This window comes from Maniola jurtina, chromosome 18 (assembly GCF_905333055.1).
Source record: "Maniola jurtina chromosome 18, ilManJurt1.1, whole genome shotgun sequence".
In the NCBI taxonomy this organism is placed as follows: Eukaryota; Metazoa; Arthropoda; class Insecta; order Lepidoptera; family Nymphalidae; genus Maniola; species Maniola jurtina.
In genome coordinates this window covers 4,066,990-4,087,812 of record NC_060046.1, presented here as the reverse complement: position 1 = coordinate 4,087,812, position 20,823 = coordinate 4,066,990, and the positions used below count along the sequence as shown (strand labels likewise).

The 20,823-nt window shown below is 36.4% G+C and overlaps 1 protein-coding gene across 1 annotated transcript in view; it reads left to right on the top strand.

Moving 5' to 3' along the window:
* The first annotated feature begins 1,227 nt into the window (after positions 1–1,227).
* LOC123874227 (bumetanide-sensitive sodium-(potassium)-chloride cotransporter-like) overlaps positions 1,228–20,823 on the top strand; it is a 70,956-nt gene continuing 51,360 nt past the window's right edge. Inside the window, exon 1 of the mRNA XM_045919464.1 lies at positions 1,228–1,578. The gene's annotated coding sequence lies outside the window, so the exon portion shown is untranslated. The remainder of the gene's footprint in view (positions 1,579–20,823) is intronic.

The window sequence follows — 20,823 nt, the reverse complement described above, 5'->3', positions numbered from 1 at the left end:
ACTTTTAATACTTGTTCTATTAAGTAAGTTCTATTCTATACATATAATAAAATTGTAGAAAAGTGGTGTCTGTACAATGGAAATATATAAAAAAAAAGTAGCAGGGGTTGTTATTATATCGATGCCGAACCCGAAATTGTAATTAATTTTTTTTGTCTGTTTGTCTGTGTGTTTGTGCACGCTAATATCAAAAACGGCTAATTCGATTTAGATACGGTTTCACTAATATATTGTAGTAAGCTTCATTTAACATTTAGTGTTTATTTCATGCCAATCGGTTCATAAATAAAAAAGTTATGTCAATTTAAAGAATCACGGCGAACATTTTTAACATACAGAGTACGTACTACACGCCTCGCGCCTGAGCGTCCGTGGCTATATAAAGCCCGCTGAGAGTTATTCCACGCGAACGAAGTCGCGGGCACAGCTAGTTTAGTAATAAGTAGATACCTACCTACTCTTCTTGATAAGATATTATTTTAACAAGTGTTTGCGGTGTCATGCCAGCAAAAACTCATTCTTTATTAAACTTATACTTGCCTATTTTAGGTTAATAATAATAATTTTAACTAATATTTTAGGGTCTTAACTCCTACAATAGTCATGCATTATTTTCCCCGAAGAATTAGGTGATAGGTACCATAACTTGCATTCTGCACCATAAGAAAGGTTTAACTGATTGGGTTAATCAGAGAGGAAACTAAATTGCCGTTTTGGCCAACCTAAGCACTGGAAAATAGACTAACTTTTGCTGGTTACTACCTATTTACCTATTTATTTAAACTTCCTTATCTTACAATTTTACAGTGTTATCTTCCTTATCTTACAATCTTTAATGAGCTTCAGCAGAGAGAGTACATACTTAGTTCCATTCGTAATTTGTCAATCCATTAAGTACTTAATATGTGAAATGAGTGCCTAGGTATACATTTACCTAAGTACTCATTTCACATAACTTCGTAAATCATTCGAACCCCCGGGTATTATTTACGGTTAACCCATATTTTATATCGGTGTCTGAATGTTTTATGGGCGATTCACTTCGCCTTGCTCCAATGTAAATAATATGCCGCACCAACTGAAAATAAACGATCTCTGGTGATGAAAGTTGGACAAACGTCCGTCGAGTGGCGTCGCTGAAACTGGAAGAAATCTCGTCCTAACTAGAACGAATAATTGTAGTAATTAAAAATTATTGTATGAATGAGTTTAAAAGGGCGCTTGCCGTTTATAAGCGAACGGACGAGAAGGCTTCGCGATTATGATTCAGCGGCGCGGACGGCGTTTGCACGCGTCCGCGAATTCTTTACGCCAAAACGCTCGCGATCGCGTGAAAAATATATCAACAACTATTAAAAATAGTTTGTAATAATAACAGTGCTATAAAAATAATATAAGTACTTACCAAATTATGACCAATATTAAAAGTTATATATTAACAAAAATTGACTGTTAGATTTTTAAAAAATTGACTGTAATTAGTGAAAGTTTTCACAAGTGTTTTTGGTGCGTTTTGTGATGATGATATTTGTCTTACGTCCTTGTGAAGATGTGAATTAGTGTACAATAAAAATACAGGTTGGTTCAACTCTTTATCTGTGTGACACATTATATTAAGTATTAATCTACCTAATGTGCCACAAAGTTTTATTACCTCAATTCTAAATCAAACAAAAATTAATTAAACGCTATAATACCCAGATACTATTTGTAGGTATAATCTCTTTTAAAGATGGAAGTATGTACCTACCTAAATACTTACTCGTGATATAGAACTGCAACAGGTTTGGGATCTGTTCTGATCATATGATTCGCAACGTGGTTTTACTGGTTTTGCAACTTAATAAGTAATAAAACAAAAAGTAAAAAAACTTAATAAGTAATAACTCAACAAAATATTTGAGGAAAACTGAGAGTTCTCCATAGAGTTCTCAGGTGTGTGAACTCTCCAATCCGCACTTGGCCAGCGTGGTAGATTATGTTCAAAACCCTTCTCACTCTGAGAGGAGCCCCGTGCTCTGTAGTGACCCGGTGATGGGTTGATTATGGTGATGATGATGATGACTAGTTCGTTAAATTAAAAAAAACATTTAAGAAGTCTCAATTCGAAATCAATAAATACCTATCGATTTCGGTGTTTTTTTGTGGAGAAAGGCTCTGATCAATCTTCTGTAAAGTGTAGATAAAGTATACACTGACTGACTGACATATTAACTTAGATACAGCTACCTCGCCGGATCTAGAAACTCTACGAGAAGTTGTCTTTGTTAGGTAGACCCCCATTAAATACGATTTTTAAAAATTTCACCCAGGAAAAGCAGGGGCAGACTAGCTAGTATATTTAGCCATCATCACCATAATCATCATCATCAACAACCGATAAACGTCCACGTCTGGACATAAGGTATCTTGTAAGGACTTCCACACGCAACAGAGTGCCTACTGCCTACCTATAAAAGTAAATAATAGTAAAATCGATTAAAGGAAAAAGCCACTAGCCAAGCATCACGCCCGGAAAAGCATTTTCCTATTATTTTCAAGAACTACGGAACTGTTAATACTATGTACCTACCTACCCATTGCTTACTTGATTCGTCGATTCGTTTTGCATAGCAGAATAGATTAATGAAATCAAGTGAGTGAAACGGGCGGACAAAAACTGCTTAGGTACCTACATTATCGTATCTACCAGTCTCATCATCGTCATTATTAACCAATAGAGCAATAGACGCCCACTGCTGGACATAGGTCTCTGGTAGGGACTTCCACGCGCTACGACCCTGCGCTGCCTGAATCCAGCGGCTCCCTGCGCCTGGTTTGATGTCGTTGGTCCACCGTCCACCTAGTGGCGGGTCTTCCAACAGTGCGCTTTCCGCCGAGTTTCTTGCTAGTTCTTCTCGCTTTGAAAGGCATTCCGAACCAGTGGTAAATGCATTTGACAATTCAAAAGTACCTACTTGTAAAAGTTTAACTGATTAGTTAGAAGATTACTGAAACCATTTTTATTTAACTATATATTTATTTATTACATATTTTATTTTATTTATTTTTGCCTTTTTTATTTTTTGAGTTTTATTAATTAAAAGTAGGTACTTACCTATTATAGGTAGGTGTGATAGCTTAGTGGTTAGAACGTCCAGCTCCCAATCAAAAGTCGGGAGTTCGATCCCGGGCACGCACCTCCAACTTTTCAATTATGTGCGTTTTAAGCAATTAAATATTACTTGCTTTAACGGTGAAGGAAAACATCGTGACGAAACCTGCATGCCTGAGAGTTCTCCATATTTTCAAAGATGCGTGAATTCCAATCCGCATTGAGCCAGCGTGGCAGACTATGGCCTGAACCCTTCTCAATCTGAGAAGAGACTCGTGATCAGTACTGCGCCGGCAATGGGTTGATCATGATCAGGTACCTACTTAAGTATTATTTTGTTTAGCTATAATTAATATGAGCACTATATCCAATATGGGCCAAGTGCACTGGCTAAACACGCGTTACTCAACGTGTGCAATGCAAGAGTAGATTATTATGTATTATAGGCTAGATATAGGTGGTAGGCAGTAGTATACCTAACCTACAAGTTAATCATGTGTGAAGAAGGTATTTGATCGCAGTCATACCTACGTATAGTTGAACACGAATGCAATAATGAGCATCTTATCCTAATGGTAGGTAGATAACATAATTGCATCGTTATAAGAATGATTACAAGCAGATACTTTCATAGATAACGGATAAGGACACTTCAAGCCGTTGGTATAACTCTTAAGTATATAATATTTTATCTGTCTATGACAATAATCCGAAACACATAGTACCTAAAGAATAAATAACATTTTACCAAGTAACCGCCTTAGTTCAATGGATTGTGACTTGCGAAGCTGAAGTGGCAATAGGCCTAGGGTACCTGGTACCTACATACTAGTTTAAAAAACTGACAGACAATGGGGTACCAAGGTGCTAGCCAGTGGACTTCTACCGGATGATATTGCATCTACTTCTCTTTCAGACCAGGGCGTGTTAGGAACCCAGGCCACGTAGCTTTCATTTTTAGTTTACGTAGGTGCGTAATTAACTATCACTGTTACGTAAATTTAGTAGTTAAACTCAACAGTTAACAGTTAAAAAGTATACAGTAGATATTACCCACTTTAAAGTTGACTTTGACTTTGACTTAGATAATTATGCGACTTATTATGTGCAATCTAGGGTGCAATGATAATAAAAATGATAAGATCTCAGTTAAGTTAAATAGATAGCTGCAGTGAGTACAAGAGTGAAGAAGTGACATAATAAGTACCTCAGTAGGTAATTAAATACTTTGTGCAGTTTTTCTTTTCTCTCAAAACGGTCCGTCGACCACGATTTTTTAAAATAAAGAGAGAAAATGATTTCGAAAGAGTTCATGATCAACTATCCTGTCAGTTTTGTACCCAAAATTACAATTTTAATTTTTAGAGGGCCATCCTCTAAAATGGTGGACTATAAGGAGCAACACTATAGTAGTGTTATTATTAGAATATACCTAGTTATCTTATGTTAAAAGAATTGCACACAAGGTGTCCACCCTGTGTCCATCAAAAATCTAATATCAAGCAATCAGGAAGGTAGGAATCAGAATATTGTGTAAACTCCAAAAGTCCAAACACGATTTTAAAAGGTCAGGAAAATAACCAGGAAAACCGTAATCCAAAAATTGTGGATAATGACGTTATTAAAATCAGTTTTGTGCGGTCTATGTGTATAGTTAGGTAAAGTATTAGGTAGGTAATTATACCTACAGTTGTGGTTTCGAGATTCGATACCAATACCATGACGATGATTCAAAACGTGTCAATAAGTTGGTCAAGCAGACCACACGGACGCAACGATGAACAACTGGAGACTCTAGGTTCACGTTGGCAGTGTCATATTTACCTACTTCTAAGTATATTAGTATTATTATTATTAGTAGTGTTTATTTATTTATTTAGTACACCCCTTCCACTTTCTTTAATTTTTATTATCTCCTCACCCTAAGGTTGCCTGGAAGAGATCGCTATTTTAGCGATAAGGCCGCCTTTTGTACATAAATCTATAACGTTAATTATATATTACTGTCTTGTTGGTGTACAATAAAGAATATTTTACTTTTACTTTACTTTATTAATCCGTTTTTCCTCAGTTTACTTACAAGATTTAAGGCAATCGCAGAACCTTCCTCGGAAGATGGGTAAGCGACATAATTTTCCCGGCACTTTAGACCTTCTTGCGTCAGGTTTTCACTTTTATCACGATTTCAGTGTCAGTTCGCGGTAACAAGGTCGTATGGGATAGTGTAAGTACCTACTTACCTATTAGTTTGCCTATAGATTCTAGAAGGAAGATTGAAGCTGTATTTGTGTACCTTTAAAGAAAACTAAGAAAAACTAAAGTACCTATAATCTATATATCACAAACTATATTTTTGTTTATGTATGTCTTTGCAATTAGACATCGTAAGGTCTACATCTCCTGAGGATGCTCCGGTGTCAGGGCGAAACGTGCGTCGAGTGGTGTTGGGATTTGTGTGGTGCTGCGTGGTGGTGGTGCGTGTAGCTTGCTTGGTGGCTGGCTTTTCCTGCATGTTTATCAGTGGGAGGGCGGGCGGTGCATGTCGCATGCTGCATGTTGCACCATACAGATTTCTTGGGTTTGGCGGATTATAGCAAATTAAGCTTTTGGTTCCTTGTACAAACTATGTTTACTAAGAGGGGAGTAAAGTCTGTAACAATATCTGTGTCGATCCCTTATCGCTGTCCTAGCCTCTTGGCCTCAACGACGAGCTATATAGCATAAGCTGTGCAAAAGCCCACTGCCCACGCTATTCATTGACGTACGTTAAAAAAGCGGTCAAGCGCGGGTTGGACTCAAACACAAAGGGTTCCTTCTTTTCTTATTACTAGCTGTTTTAGCCGTAAAAGAAATACACAATATGTGAAAATTCCAATTCTTTACCTATTGCGGTTCACGAGATACAGCTCGTTGACAGACAGATGGACGAATGGACAGCGGAGGCTTATTAACAGGGTCCCGTTGGCGCCTTTCAGGTACGGAACCCTAAAAACATTGTCGCCTTCGCAGTTAGTCCACCAGTACATAGAATAGATACAATGGTACATACTATTTATATGAAAGCTTATCGAGGTCCTATTACTTACTTGATTAAACTAAGCCACACCCCGAGTCGACGTTATTGCGCTACTGGCATACTGGCATCTTTGTTTTGAATTGACAAAGTTAATTGCTGTTTGTAAAAGGTAGGTCATCATCATCATCATTATCAACCGATAGACGTTCAATGCTGGACATAGATCCATAGATAGATAGATGACTTGAAGGGATTTCCACACTTCCACTTGCACCGCCAGAATCCAGCGGCTCCCTGCGACTCGCCCGATATGTGGTTGTGGTTGAGGTGGTGGTGGTGGTGGTGGTGGTGGTGGTGGTGGAGCTGTGGTTTCCGATGCGAGGTCGCCATTCCAGCACCTTGGTTTAGAACTACGTACCCACCCTGCCCACTACCACTGCAGCGTCGTCACCCGCTGCTATGTCGGTAACAGGTACTTAAATCTAGTATGCGACAGGTCGAGATGGCAATCGGGCTGGGGACGCCCCGCACACCTGCACAGCCTCCTCCTCACTTATAGTAACGTCATAAAATATTTTTGCTTACGTGGGATAAACTACCTATCTACTAATCAGTGCAAGAATTTTCAGAATCGGATCATTAGTTCCGGAAAATGTAATTTTGTTTTTGACATTCAAAATATTTTTATTTGAAATGTTACATTTAAAAGAATTACATTTAAAATGTTACAATCATGTTACAATATATTTTTATTTAAAATGTTACATTAAAAATAATTTAGATATGAGTGACTGTCAGTGTCAACGCACGGATGCACGGTCTTGTTTGAATGATTTTTGTTTCACATGCTATGCAAGTAGCTGAGATCATGTTCGAGATAAAAATACTAAACAATCAAAAACTCATAATATGTAGATCTGGGTTGATATGAAATATATACGTTCTTAATATTCTTTAAAAAAAAACTTATACTGTACTTATTCCTAATAATTGTATGTTATCATGTTATGTATTATATGTATACTCGTACCTTCTATTAGCATTTATAGTCTTCACAAATAGGTCATATAGGAAACTAATTGGTTAGTTAGAAATACCCCTAGGGATATGGCTAACTCTCAGATCCCGGCTTATGCCATTTCGGTGCGACGTACATACATATGTACTTAAGTACTTACCTGATAATAAATATAAATGGGCAGGAAGATTTTTATAATTTGATCAGCATTTTAATTAGGAAGATAAAAACTGGTTTGTTTATAGAAATGAATATATTAATAACTAAAGGGTTTTAAATTATTGTATGTGGAGGTACCTATTGCCCAGTTCACGTAGGGTTACCTCGCTTTTAAGAATTAATTGTAAGGATTTGGCTTGCATAGTAAATATTAGGTGGATTTTATTTTTTTATTATTTATTTATTTTCCACAACTTATATTTTTATTAATATTAACAACGTATAAAGTACATAACAATTCGAAAAAAAAAAAATACATAAAACACTTAGGCACCTACGACCTGCCACTGAAGTTAACCTAATCTTGTACAAAACTTGATATTGCGGTGCGGAAAATCGGGCGGTGTCCCTAACATCTCAGGTTCGATTTTGAATTTAGTAAACTTTGTTTTACCGAGGTACATAGAACTTTGCTCTCGAAATCAGACAGGCTAGTCAAGATCTGGGTGCTAATAAAATAGTGCGGGTGTCTTAGAAATCTAGGTTAGATTTCTAAGACACCCGCACTATTTTATTGGCCGCCGATAGTGCTAAAACCGATTCTGACAACATGGTGACCATAGCATTTCGTGAAGCTCGATCGGACGCTCGCTATAGAGCGGGCTTTCGTGGCGGTTTAAGCCGGTTAAATCAGCATCTGACACGAGGCGAATAATAAAAGGCTCTCATGCATCAGTCACGGAGACGACCGCACACTGTCGCACGCGAGACGCACAGCACCCAACGAATAACGTCAGCAGCACGAATCAGTTGCATAGCCACAATCGTAAACTGGACATTCACAGGCATTCCGAACCAGTGGTAGATGCTCTTGCCAATTCAAAAGTAGGTACCTACTTGTAAAATTCTAATTGAATAAAAATATTTTGAGTTTGAATTTGAATTTGTAGAGTAAAATATGTGCCTTGAACTGGACTGTGACACAGTGGAGAAACGAAACACATTTATTTAATTCTGTCGTACAATCTCTAAACTAATCTAAGCAAGTCTAATTCTACTGCTATTTTTTTCACAGTTTGCAAGTTGTGTGTACAACAGAATAAGTCACATTGTACCACATTGATATAAATTATGACCACAGCGTTCCGCGAAGCTCGCTCGGCCATTCGCCATGAAGCAGGCTTCCCCAGCGGTTCAATCCGGTTGAATCCGCAAATGTCATGCGATCCTCGCGTGCTCGAAACCCTGTCCACATTTTGATCTTCAAATTCAAATTCAAATTCAAATTATTTTATTCAATTAAACTTTTACAAGTGCTTTTGAATCGTCAAAATAATCTACCACTGGTTCGGAATGCTGTTCCTACCGAGAAGAACCAGCAAGAAACTCGGCGGTTGCTCTTTTCAAATGTACAATTTACAATAATATGCCATACTGTATACAAGCAATTGCAGCGCCGTGTATTGCTGGAGCGCATCATGCTGGTGAAAGCTTTGCTGAAAAATAAGGTTTTGGCCAAAGGTACTTAAAAATATGCTTTATAATATGGGTGCTTAAATGGTTAAGATGAATGCTATCTGCAAAAAATGCGAATTTACGTGTCATTCTTCAACGCCATTTTCATTTTCATGATACAATATATTTAAGTAACCAGCAAAGCAAGCTACAAGTTTTTCCCCTTTTTAATATTGCCCTCGCAGTAGGGGCTTTCCCGGTTGTTCAAGGATTCTGCCTTTATAGAAATTTTGTAAGGTGCACCGAGCAGATATTTAAATAATAATATGGTCTGTTATTAGAAGGTTCGAATTAAAAGAGACTCTTTAATTCAAAGGTTCGATTATACACAAAAGAATAATTATAATTTTTTTTAGTTGTTTTGTTGGTTTGTCATTCGCGCCGCAACAGAGAGAATACTAATGGTAGTAAAAAAACTGGAGAGTGGAGACAGGCCAATTTTTACTTTGGGAAACCAATTTAAGTTCTCAGGATGACGTGAAAGAAGAGTTCTTTCACATTGGAGAAAACTGGATTAAGCTCTGTATTTATTTATATATATAAATAAATACAGAGTATTGTAATGTATGTAATTTGTAAAATACCTACTACGCTACTGGTATGCGGTATTACATATTATTTCATCCACTTTAAATTGACAGTATTTAGAAGTTTACATATTCATTGCGTCACAATAAACTTTAGTTTTCCGAAGTGCTAATCAACTACAAGGATTATACGCATTACTTACGAGTCTTGAAAATATACTTACATATTTATTTTGTTTGACCCTTGTTTGACCATAGTAAAATTCATAACATGGTTCTAATCATGGGCAATGGGCATTGGCGTAAAAAAACAGTCTATCCAATAAGCAATGGCTCTGTTTGTTATACACAAGTAATATCATATTAAAGACATGGCGTGTACCAATATTTGTTTTAGCAACCGTTGGCGATAAACCGTGAAAGGACTGTATCAAGATAAGGGTGGAAACACACCACTTTTAAAACGCTAGGTACTTGTAAGCATCAAATCGTAGCATTTTCTATGTAAAGAATCACACTACAAATAACCAACGCGACTTGACGTGTCGTAGGCACATTGAGTAGATATCCTACTTTGTGGCGTAGGTATACCTTACACCAGTGTTTGTTGTAAATACCTACTACGATTTGGTTTGATCAGTGGTCACTCAAACGCGTCCTGTAGTGAGTGTAGTAGATGCTTATTATAATTTTATATAACACTAGCGGTCCGCCTCGGCTTCGCCCGTGGTACATAATATATAGCCTATAGCACTCAGGGATCACGTACATATCCAACGGTGAAAGAATTTTTGAAATCAATAACGGCAGTTTTTTCGACGCCTTACTCCACAATTTTCACTACCACGAAAAATCCTATCTATTTTCCGGGATAAAATATAGCCTATACGGATTCGGAAGAATCCCTCTAAGTAATGGTAAAAGAAATTTTGAAATCGGTCCAGTAGTTTTTGAGCCTATTCAATACAAACATACAAAAATACAAAAATACAAAGGTTTCCTCTTTATAATATTAGTATAGAAGACAAAGTTGAAAACTAAAACCCGACTGCGATCGTCTTAATAAACGCTGAAATATTATAGTAAAATTATTTTTCTGTCTGTCTGTACATACATACATACATACATAGACTGCTAAAATCATAACCCTTCCTTTTGGCTTTGCCGCAGTCGGGTAAAAAGTAGCCCAAGTCAGAGAAGTACCACAGCGCTTTAGATTGCGGGTTTTTTTATCGACAAGCGACATTATGAGACACATTATGTGACAACGAGAGATATGTGTCGCATTGACTATTATGCTCGGGCTGTAGAATCATAATCGCAGCCTTACATCAAAACTGTTTTAACTCAAAAAAATTCAGAAACTAGTTTCATTCAGAAAATTATAATTATTTTTACATAGATTTTATTTCCGTAGGTACATATAGCGAACACATTTTAAAAAAGACAACAGTTTAAAAAAGATTTTGAAGGATTTTAATGTTTTCAATATAAGTGCCTACCTAGGTATATTATTATAAAGTATAGTAATTACTACAATTTTGCAATAGGCATAGAATATAATCGCGTCAGCGAGCGGTTTGAAATTGAAGTTATCTCAAAAGGCAAGGTTTTTGAGTTGAAAGAGTTTTGTTTGATCTGGGCATGCGTTATATGACAAACCCCCAATGGTAAGTCGTACCTTGCTTACAGGTAAGGTACGACTTATTTTGATTCATCACGTCTCTTTTCTCCTTCTTCTTATTTTGTAGTAATGCCACGCCGGCACGTCTCTTTTTTATCAGGTTGCGTGGCGAATTAAAAATATGTTTCTGCCTTCAAATATTGATAGTAACAAAAGATACATTTAAAATCTCACACCTTTAAGAGATAACTACCTAGTAGAACCTTGAGGAAAATACACATTATCATAATTTAAACGATTAGATCAGCGGATAACAAAAACTGTACTGTTCGTGGACATCGCACGTCCTTTTTAGTAAAGCCTGTTTACAGGTGTCATTTATTCAGCACTCGTTAGATAGGTCGTGGAAAACGCACAATATGATATTGTTCAGAATGTATGAGCAGAAGGCTGAGCTGTACCTACACCCATTCCGGGTAGTGTCACCATAAGGTGTTACAGATAAACATACTATACTTAGTACAATAATAATAATTGTATTTTAACTTCTAAGTCCTTTTTGTGACGTCACCATCAAATAATTATTATTATTCTCGGTTCTTCTCTTATTTTTTTACTAGAGGATGCCCGCGATTTCGTCCGCGTGGGTTTAGATTTTTAAAGATCCCTTGCATAAGTCAATAACAGAGACGCAAGCTACCTCGGTACCAAACATACAAATCGGTTAAGTGGATGGGTTTTTAGGAATCCCGTGGGAATTAGTAGATTTTCCGGGATAAAAAGTAGCCTATGTCCGTCTCGGGGATATAAGCTAACCCTGTACCAAATTTCGTCAGAATCGGTAAAACTATTGGACCGTGTAAAGGTAGCAGACAGACAGACAGACATACAGACAGACAGACAGACACACTTTCGCATTTATAATATAAAGTATGGAGGATAGTATGGATTAAATTTTTTACAATGAAACTTAATGCTAGCCTTATATTATTGGTATCTGGACACACTGCCTCATTATAGTGGTTTGGATGACATTTTTGTTTGCAATTTTTATATTTAAGTATTTATAGTAATTGCCAAATAGATTATTAATTATTATACAAATCATGTCCACGTGGAATGGTGACGAGAATACTGGCTAACAGGCTGATCCTTTGCACAAAAAAAAAACAAAAATTAGATAAAAAACCGACTTCAATAACCACGAACACTAAAAAGTAAAAAATAATTTGATTTATCACCGAAAATATTATCATATACTTAAACAAGAATTAATATGAACTATATTAATATCAAAGTTAACTAGAATGGGACCACCTCTGTTAAGTATGGCCTACCAAACAAAAACGAATTATCGAAATCGGTTTATATTTGGCGTAGTAATCGCGTAGCAAAAAAAACCCCATACAGAACAAAAAAAAAACCATACAGTCGAATTGAGAACAATTTTTCAAAATGTATAAAAAATCTACATTATTAACTTACCTATATTAACATGCGATAACACCTACCTATTTTATTTATTCAAAGCTATTTTTCATTATTTATTTTATTACATGTTCGCTATTTCCTCCCACTAATTAAATCAATCATCAAAACCCGTCAAAAATTTTACAGTCATTAAGAGGGGTCTCTCCGTCACTCGCTTCATACAAACGTAGTTCCAATTTCATTTGAATATTAAGCAACCAAAGTCCATGAAATTTTGTAGACATATTCTAGAAACTAATATCTATGTCTGTGGTTTTCCAGATTTCTGTTAAAATATTCGGTTTCAAAGTTACGCGGTCTTAAAAATTTACATACAAAACTTTGAGCCCCTGTAATTTTAAAACTACATATTTTTAGAAAAATCTAAAACACCACAGACACAGATATTAGTTTTTAGAATATGTCTGCAAAACATGGACTTTGGTTGCTTAATATTCAAATGAAATTGGAACTACGATTGTATGAAGCGAGTGACGGAGAGAGCCCTGTTAAACGAAGTAGGTAACGGTTTTTATATAATATACAATACACAATATATTCTTGTATTTTAATTTTAAAACTAAAAGTGTAGATACGTCTACCTGTCTACCGTGAGTCATGCTCATATTTTATTAACGTGTGAAACTGGCTTTAACGAGTTATTTCCAGTAGCAAAGGTATTTGAGGTTTTGTTTTCTATTGATACCTTTAGGCGAGTAGGTAGATACTTTATGTTGTAAATATTCGTACGTACGCTATAAATACGGCATTAATTGTTCGAAACGAGCCAAGTGCGAGTCGGACTCCCATACGAAGAGTTTCTTACATAAGAAATAACACATTTTGCATGGCACGGTCTTGCGCCGCCTGATACCCAGTGGTTCCCTGACTCGTTAAGCTGGGTCCAGACGAGTGTAACGTGTAATGAGATTACTTGTAATTTAGCGTCAACAGTGTTGACGGCACACGTAAAGTCCAAACAAGCACTTTGTGTTCGCGCAAAAAACCGACAGCCGATGGATCAGCCCGAGCGCCGCGGCCGGCGCGAGCGTTACATGAAATGTTCGTTCCACACGTAGAATTGGTGTTACATTACACGGTGGATTACATTACACGTTACACTCGTCTGGACCCGGATTTAGATTTCAATTTTTTGACTTGTAACATTGTGACATATATTTATTTTATAATTGTGACTCCACGAGTACCTACCTACTAATGTTTAATTTTCTTTGAATATGACTGTAAGTTCTTTTGCTAATTTATATATTGAATTGTTAAATTTTCTATTGATTAAAAATGATATTTTATGTACTCATTGAAAATGTATTGAAAATGTATTGAAAATGTATATAAAGATAGTTAACAGAGCTCTCTCCGTCACTTACTCCATACAATCGTAGTTCCCATTTCATTTGAATATTAAGCAACCAAAGTCCATGAAATTTTGCAGACATAGTCTAGAAACTAATATCTGTGTCTGTGGTGTTTTAGATTTTTCTAAAAATATGTAGTTTTAAAATTACAGGGGCTCAAAGATTTGTATTTTTCTTTTAAAAAAGGCCCAACTTTGTGCTCGTTTTTCTAGACAACGAAGCAATTTAATGAAATTTGGAAAAACCACAGACCTAGAAAATTTAATGAATATTATGTAGTAAAAAAATTATCGTTATATATTTTATATTGTTATAATTATGTGGGAACTACGAAAACCAGAAATTACACCCAGAAATCTTGAAAATTTCGTGCTGTCTCGATTTGTGCAAGCGGGGTGGTGAAGTGCGGGGGACGACACGTGAAACTGACAGAAACGGACAGTCTAAACACACGGGCCACATTTAGACTGCACCCGACTCCAAACTTGTCGATAGGTCTAACTAAATACATTTCAACTTGCGTTAGACGTATGCGTTACCTACTCAGACGTTGCCTGTAGATAAAAATATGTCTCATGTTTGCTGGCAATAGCGTATGCATCAAACCCTGCAAGTTGCAACTCTCTTGCAACCTATTCCTCACGCAATACGCACAGCTTTAATATTGTAATTTTTGACAATGTATACTATATGTAATGCCATATCACAGGTCACTCTCTGATTTATTGCTAACAATTTACTTCCAAATGCAAAGAAATCTAAGTGTGTTGAATTCACACTGCCCAATACCAGGACCTTAAATGACATAAATTCATTGATAAATAATCATATGTTGAAAATAAAGGAGAACCCCGTGTTTCTCGGTATAATGTTAGATGCAAAGCTTCTATGGAACACCCACATATCAACACTTGATGGTAAACTCAGCTCTGCTGCTTACACTGTTAGAAAAATTCGACAGGTACTGACGTGGAAACTGCAAAAATTGTATATTTTGACTATTTTCACTGTATTATGTCTTACAGACTCTTGCTATGAGATAAAGCGGTAGATATTGAGAAAAAAATGTATTACAGAAAAGGACAGGACGTGCAATTTATAATTTAAAACCGCGCGCTGCCATACATTAAAAATATAAGGAAATAAGTACCTTATCTATTATCTTATAGTAGCTTCTAAACATATTTACAACTAGCTAATGCCCGCAGCTTCGCTCGCGTGGATTTAGGTTTTTAAAAATCCTGATCCTTTCATTTCCCAGAACAAAAGTTGCCTCTCCGTAATAGCCCGTCCCCGGGATGCAACTTGTTTCTGTATCACGTAAGAATATTTAAACGGATTATCCTTTTCAAATCCCGAGGGATCACCAGGATTTAGGAATGCAATTTCTTACAGCATCAGGGTTGAGGTCAACGACAAAGTGTTTACTTGGTATAGATACCTTCAATATCAATTAATAATCGACACTTTTTAAATCCCATTAGCTTTAGTAGTCAGGTCCCCTGCAACATCAGGATTGAGGAGTTGGAATCCAAATTTTTTATTGAACAATGTCGCAAACTTTCTTTATCGATTAAAAAAACTACCCAAAATTACGCAGTTAGGTTACCTGCCAAATTTCATGGTTTTGAGTCAACGGGAAGTACCCTAGAGGTTTTCTTGACACACACGACAGACAGAGAGATAGACAACAAAGTGATCCTATAAGAGTTCCGTTTTTCATTTTGAGGTACGAAACCCTAGAAAACGTAGGAACGGCATTCCGAACCAGTGGTAAATTTTTCTGACCATCCAAAAACACTTTGAAGTTTACCTAAAAGTTTACAGGAATAAAAATTTATCATTGTATTCCATTCCATTTCATTCTATTCCATTCTGTTCAAAGATAAATAGATAATAAAAATATTTGTCACCGAAACAATAATTTACGATACATCGACCAATATCAATTTTACTGATGACAATCTGACTATTACCAAAGTGAACGACTACTATAAATTATCTATTATATACGACTAACATAATATGTATTATAAATTGTGTGCCGTTTGCATTCTCACTAGGTTCTCATTAAGTTTGTTTTATTTGGTTAAACTTTCTGGCATTTATATTGTTATGACGTTTAATTGGCAAACAGTCTGTTTATTGGCTGAAACTCAAAAATTCAGCCAATCACAACAAAGAAAATATTGTAATAATGATTGATGCAGCTTTCTGTAATTGAAAACAAAATATTTGACATTAACTTGAATGTGACAGTGTTTTCCGAATAGGGTTGCCAGAGGCCCCGTATTTTACTGGTTACCCCGTATGTCAGGATAGAGAAACCGGTAATTATGAAAATAAAATACGGGGCAAATAAAACTAAATATTTTTAGGGTTCCGTAACTCAAAAGCAAAAAAAACTCTTATAGGATCACTTCGTTGTCTATCAGTCTGTCTGTCTTTCCGTCTGTCCGTCTGTCCATCTGTCCTTCTATCCGTCTGTCATGTGTTCATGAACAAATATTAGTATTTTCAATTTTCAAAGTAAGATAACTACATATATCAAGTGGGTTATCATATGAAAGGGCTTTACCTGTTCATTCTAAAACAGATTTTTATTTATTTTTATGCATATTTTTTTTAATGCATAACAGTTTTTGATTTCTCGTGTAAAATGTCGAAAAAAATACCCGAATCGGAACCCTCGGTGCGTGAGTCTGACTCGCACTTGGCTGGCGAAACCGAACACTGACGTTATGTCCAGTAGAAAGAATATTTTCCTTTTGCGGCAATGCGTAGCCGAAACCCACTCGATATTGATCATGGTCGTAGCCAAGGCGGCGGGGCTTGGTTTGAGGATGTTAGCCTTTTTTATACAAGTTAGCCCGTGACTTTAATCTTTTCTAGTGGTAAGTGATGATGCAGTCTAATTTCTTGGCCGTTAGGGCCATACTAACCATATAACTAGCCATGACCGAAGCCTCCCACCAGACCAGAAATTTAGAAATGGCGACTGCGCCTGGGAAGCCGTCAAAAACCTAAGCCTAAAATAATACTTACACTATTTCTTGCATTTGCTTACCAATTTTTTTTTGGAAATATATCAAACATTTCGCGCTCACTTCACTCGCGCTTTGAATTTGTATTACTTGGTGTAAGCCCCGCAATTTCGTTTGCATGAATTTAGAGTTTTAAAAATTCCCTGGGGAATTTTCCGGGCTAAAAAGTTTATGTCTGGGATGCAAGTTACCTCTGAATATTAAGTACCAAAATTTTGGTAAAGAAGATGGGCCGTGAAAGGGTAACAAATAGATAGGCAAATAGATATACTGTCGTATTTGTAATATTAGTATGGATAGGGAGCTTTAAAAATAAAATCTTGCTATGGCTAAACTCGTTTCCCTTTCACTTTAATTCTTTCTGTAATTGAACCAAAAACACTTACGCTCACTGCGCTCGCGCTTTTTTATTGTTGTATTTTATCTCACTGTCAAATTGAAAGGCGAAATTCCACTAACCAGGTAATTAGCCCATAAAGTTGAGCGAATGTTTTTTCCCTCATGACAGGATTCAGTTCCGGCCCTGATAAAACCTCTCCCGAAATCGATTCCTGGCTACGGCCATAGTATTGATACTGTGAAGGTGGAATTACAAGTTAAATGTAAATTTAAGTTAAAATGCAAAGATTGTATGCATGAAATGTATAACATTTTGCTTTACAAAACTAGAGTTTTTAAAAGCTATTTAAATAAATAAATCTTTTATTTAAAATCACATTGCAAACACAGTTCACCAATCAAGACACGGCAACATACAGAGAAAAAATACAAAACTTACAAATAAACTGAAATATCTAAATAGGCTTTCCATGCATTTCAGAGAGAACCACCGCCTATTTCTTCAAATACTTCAAATTTTTAAATTTCTTCAAATCTAAACCCCGTATTTTTGATGGTGGTAGCATGTAAATCAAAAAGAGGCAGGTGGCAACCCTACTTGCCACATGACATTACAGAATGAAAAATTGTTTTCATTACTCGGTAAGCCTACTGCCATAGTTTCACAGAAAGTGTGACGGTAGTTGTGACCTCTGATTGGTCGACTCTCTTTCACTATTTGCTAAAATTGATGATTGCAACAACAATTTTTTCTTTTTTGTAATCAAAAACAGAACACGGACGTCATACAGGTTGACTAATTGCAATCATTTCTGACCGGCTAACATTGTTCCGCTAGTGGCTCAAACTCACTGTCGCAGCAAGAACATGGTAAATTCAGCCAATCACAGCAATTAGAATTGGTTATCACAAATGCACCGATCTAGGAACCGAGAATACACGAACCAGGGCAGATAGAGATGAGAACAATAATATCATACGTAGGAAATCGACGGGGGATCGTTGACAATGATCCTCTTAATTTTGCACGCCATGTCATGGCAGATTGTGATACGTACCTACTTAAAATTTATGTAACATCTTTTTTACTTACAATCTTGCAATAAAGGAATTGAATTGAATTGAATTGAATAGATGTCGTTTGTCCACCTAGTCGCTAGTGGGGCTCTTCCAACGTTACCCTTTCCAGAGCGAGCTCGCCATTCCAGTACCTTGGGACTTGAAGTTGCAAGGTACTGGCATGGCGATCTGTCTATTTTTCATATACTTACTTATAAGTTTTTAACTATTGCCGCTTCAGGTTTGCAACCCACTGAAATCTGTCAATTAGGTAGGTACTTTGGTTCTCCTACGGATCTCCCCACCCAGCTTTACAACTAAGCAGTACTATAACCAAGTTCATCACAATCAATTAGGTACATTTTCATTCATACAAACACATCAAAAGGCGATATTTGGCTGCGTCCCAAAGTTAACCACTAACCAACAATACGCATACATACATTATTGAAAATATTACGTGCTAACATCACATTTACATACCACGCTTTGCATCACCAATAATAGTGGTTCTATTAGTGTTACAGACTACACTGTTAAATTTGGAGTACGCTACAGTACATTTTCATCAGAGTAGAGTACTACGTACCTGTGAGCTTATATTTACCCAAACGGCAAACCTGCATTGGGGAAATACCGCTGATTTTAATATGAGTGCTACTTCTGTATTCTATCTACTTGCTATACTACTTATAGCACCCGAAAACCATAGAAATGCAATGCATCTAATGAGACTTCCAGCCACTGTAGGTAAGGCTTGTTGATTGGCATAGTAGTGTCAAAATTGGAAAGGAAATACTACCAAGCGATGTAATATTTTATGACGTTTAGCCTCAAAGGTAGTGCAACGGTTACGGAGCAGAGCGAAAACCGAAAAGTCGTAGGTCGAAAGCACAGAGTAACTCATGTGTTGAAACTCCATCCATTTCACTATTATTAATCCACATACTTACATACAAACATACATACACACATACACATACATACATACATGTAAGTATCTAGTCTTATATACTTTTGGCACACTAGGTGTTACAGACGACATCAAACGAGTCCTAGTCTCCTAGGGGCCTAGGGAGGGAGTCGCGTGGAAGTCCCTACAAGAAACCTGTGTCCAGCTGATGACGTCTAACGGTTGATGATGATGATAATGATACTCACAGCTTCGTAGCACAATTTCGCGCTTGGGAAAGGCGTCTAATCCTTTTCTAAAAAAAAGATGTCGCATGTAGGATACGTGTTTCAGACGAAAATACTAAAATAGCCTTCATAAGACCAATTTTTTAAATGATTTTTAATGTTTAAGATAAATGTTTTTATTAAAAAAAAAAAAACTATTTTTTAAATTACATTTCGTATAATCACACTTCACACTAATATTATAAAGGAGAAAGTTTGTATGTGTGTGTGTGTGTGTGTGTGTGTGTGTGTGTGTGTGTATGTTTGTTACACTACATACATACATACTAATATTATAAAGGAGAAAGTTTGTATGTGTGTGTGTGTGTGTGTGTGTGTGTGTGTATGTTTGTTACTCCTTCACGCAAAAACTACTCGACGGATTGGGCTGAAATTTAGAATGGCGATAGATTATACCCTGGATTAGCACATAGGCTACTTTTTATCCCGGAAAATCAAAGAGTTCCCACGGGAATTTTAAAAACCTACATCCACGCGAACGAAGTCGCGGGTATCAGCTAGTTTGACATAAATCTCAAGACAAATGTTTTCTCCAACTCTACATATTTCTGAAAATAAACCAATAAAATTCCAAGACGCTCGTTCTTTACAGCAAGGCTTGCTTGCTTTTACAAATTCCAAGAATTCCCCTTGAAATGCACGGGACTACCGGTTTCCGTACAATGTTTTCATTCAGAACTGAAATGAATGAAGCCAGAAGCTCATTACTATTTATGTTTATTACAGAGTTGCCAATCCGGAATTCAAATCTTAAGAATTCCCGTGAAATTATCAAGTATTCTGTAATGTATGAAACCTGTTTCATTTAACTTGATACTGAATGACGTCAGAAAACTTATTTTTTTTAGGGACGTCATATAATTTTTATTAATAAATTTAATTTTTTTGAAAAAAATTCGTTTCGCGGTTATAATTTACTAGCTGATGCCCGCGACTTCGTTCGCGTGGATGTAGTTTTTTAATAATCCCGTGGGAACTCTTTGATTTTCCGGGATAAAAAGTAGCCTATGTGCTAATCCAGAGTATAATCTATCTCCATTCTAAATTTCAGCCCAATCCGTCCAGTAGTTTTAGCGTGAAGGAGTAACAAACATACACACACACACACACACACACACACACACACACACACACACACATACAAACTTTCGCCTTTATAATATTAGTGTGATAGTGTGATGCTGCTATTTACGAATGTTAATTTTTTTACTTTTTAGTTCGTTTTTAGCTGGGCAATCGTGTTTTTTTAAATAATTACGACTTGAATGGGCTTAGGTGCCCATGTATTGATGGCAAATAAAGTAGTTTATCTTTTGCCTCGTCTTCGGTCGTGTAAAATTCGAGTATTAAGAAGCATTTTGGATTCTAATCATCAAATTGAG